At 42.4% G+C, this 2,728-nt stretch overlaps 1 pseudogene across 1 annotated transcript; it reads left to right on the forward strand.

Annotated features, from left to right (window-relative positions):
• The first annotated feature begins 318 nt into the window (after positions 1 to 318).
• LOC309800758 (ferritin light chain-like) lies at positions 319 to 976 on the forward strand (annotated as a pseudogene). Its single transcript has one exon. The product of its transcript is annotated as a ferritin light chain-like (transcript).
• The last annotated feature ends 1,752 nt before the right edge of the window (positions 977 to 2,728 follow it).

The following is a 2,728-nucleotide window of genomic DNA, read 5'->3' on the forward strand; positions in this document are numbered from 1 at the left end:
TTGGGAATTAAAGAAAAACTTTAAATCTCCAAGGGCACATCTACAAAATAAGTCTCAGAAAATGCCCAATTAGCTATTCAGAGCTAGTCCAAAGTAAGCAGATATGAGCCTGTAGTAGGCATTTCTAATTGGTTACAGCACTCATTCTTTTTTTTCTGTACTCTGCCCTTTAAGAAAAGGTGTAGCCCAGAAACACTGTCATCTGAACATTCTGGGATCCATTACCAATGATCTGGAGTTAGCACATGAAATGAGAGCTATTTTCCATCCTTGCCCAAGTTCATCAAGATAGATATTCAGGCATTGCACTCGGCGGTTCCCCGGATTTGTCTCTTGCTTCAACAGTGTTTGGACGGAACAGACCCAGGGTCGCCCTTTCCTCCAGCCTCCGACCACCCTCCAACCTTCGGAGTCAGCCATTCAGTTATCCTCGGTCACCGGGACCAGCCAACACCATGTTCTGAGCCGAACTCCTTATTACCGATCAACCATGAGCTCCCAGATTAGTCAGAATTATTCCACCGAGGTGGAGGCCGCCATCAACCGCCTGGTCAGCATGCATCTGCGGGCCTCCTACACCTACCTCTCTCTGGGCTTCTATTTTGACCGCGACGATGTGGCTCTGGAGGGCGTGGGCCACTTTTTCCGCGAATTGGCCGAAGAGAAGCAGGAGAGCGCCGAGAGTCTCTTGAAAATGCAAAACCAAGCGGCGGCCGCGCCCTCTTCCAGGACATGCAGAAGCCATCTCAAGATGAGTGGGGTAAAACCCAGGATGCTATGGAAGCTGCCATTAACATGGAGAAGCACCTGAACCAGGCCCTTCTGGATCTGCATGCCCTGGGTTGTGCCCGCGCAGACCCCCACCTCTGCGACTTCCTGGAGAGCCACTTCCTAGATAAGGAGATGAAACTCATCAAGAAGATGGGCGACCACCTGACCAACCTCCGCAGGCTGGGCTGGGCGAGTATCTCTTTGAAAGTCTCACCCTCGAGCACGAACAGGAGTCTCTGAAGTCCAGCGGCCTCTGAGGAGCCCCTCTGGCGTCAGAGCTTCTGCCTGAAGCCCCGCTCTGCAGCCACTAGGCAGCTTTTTAACCATCCTGGCGCCCTCTCCCAAGACGTGGACCACATGGAAACAATAAAGCTTTTTGCAGAAAAAAAAAAAAAGATAGATATTCAAATGAACCCTAATGGATAGTAATTCTTCATTGATCCTGTTTGATGATTTTTATCTGGATAAGTTAGTCTTTAACAGGTTTAAGTGAGTCAAATGTGCCGAGACTCAAAAAAGGTTAGGTCAGAAAATGTAGGACTATGGACACCCCACCACAGTCCCCATGGGGGCAGTACCTTGGAAAGAATTATTAAACCATGCTAAGGCAGCACAGAGCCAGTCCACACAAACACTTGTTGAAGGGGGGAGATGTTTTGTAAATAAGAATGAGGAACCAGAGAGCTTGGAGTGCAAGCAGGGCATCAGGTCAGAATCACCAGGGATGGGCAAAATGTGGGTGAGGACGAGGAGGTCACATGCTGAGAAGTGGCACTCCTGCCAGCATATCTTCTATGCGTGTTCCTACTTGTGGAGTTTAGGCTGCCCCTTCACATCCCAGGCTGCTGCTGCAAAAATATTTTGAATTAATTAACCCTAAATATTTCCTCTGCTAATCTGTTCACGCATCTGATCCCAGAACATTTGTTAAAGAATCTGGAGACTTATTTTTTTTAGAATTTATTTTATTCAAGTATAGTTGATTTACAGTGTTGCGTTTATTTCTGCAGTACAGCAAAGTGATTCAGTTACACATATATATATACACTCTTTTTCATATTCTTTTCCATTATGGTTCATCACATGATATTGAATATAGTTCCCTGTGTTATACAGTAAGACCTTGCTGTTTATCTATTCTATATACAATAGTTTGCATCTGCTAATCCCAAACTCCCAATTCATCCCTCCCCCACCCCCTCCCCCTTGGCAACCACAAGTCTGTTCTCTATGTCTGTGAGTCTGTTTCATAGATAAGTTCATTTGTGTCATATTTTAGATTCCATGTGTAAGAGATATCATATGGTATTTGTCTTTCTCTGTCTGACTTACATCACTTAGTATGATAATCTCTAGGTCCATCCATGTTGCTGCAAATGGTATTATTTCATTCTTTTTTAAGACTGAGTGGCATTTCCATTGTGTGTGTGTGTGTGTATGTGTGTGTGTGTGTGTGTGTGTGTATATATATATATATATATATATATATATATATATATATATATATATATATATACACATACCACATCTTCTTTATCCATTCATCTGTTGATGGACATTTAGGTTGCTTCCATGTCTTGGCTATTGTGAATACAGAGACCTATATTTAAACTCTTATTCTTTCACTTATTTATGGACAATGTAAATTTCTGTGAGTTGTCCAAATTTATGAACACTGATACCATGTTTATACAGAAGTAGTCAGACAAGTTGGTCTCTAAGATCATTTGTCTTTGAAGTTCTATGATTCTGAGGTAGAAAGAAGGGACAGGGTGGGAACTTGACTCTGGATGCCAGAAAAAATAAATAAATACATAAAGCAATGTTAGAAATTAATTTGCTATTTAGTAGTGTTTTGGTTATCATACATGTTTATGTTTGCTATTTTTATAGCAAATTTTTATGTTTGCTCTTTTGAGGCTAAAGATGATATTTTATTCATCATTAACATCTCCTT

Source organism: Mesoplodon mirus, assembly GCF_964341445.2.
Source record: "Mesoplodon mirus genome assembly, chromosome: 3".
Taxonomy (NCBI): domain Eukaryota; kingdom Metazoa; phylum Chordata; class Mammalia; order Artiodactyla; family Ziphiidae; genus Mesoplodon; species Mesoplodon mirus.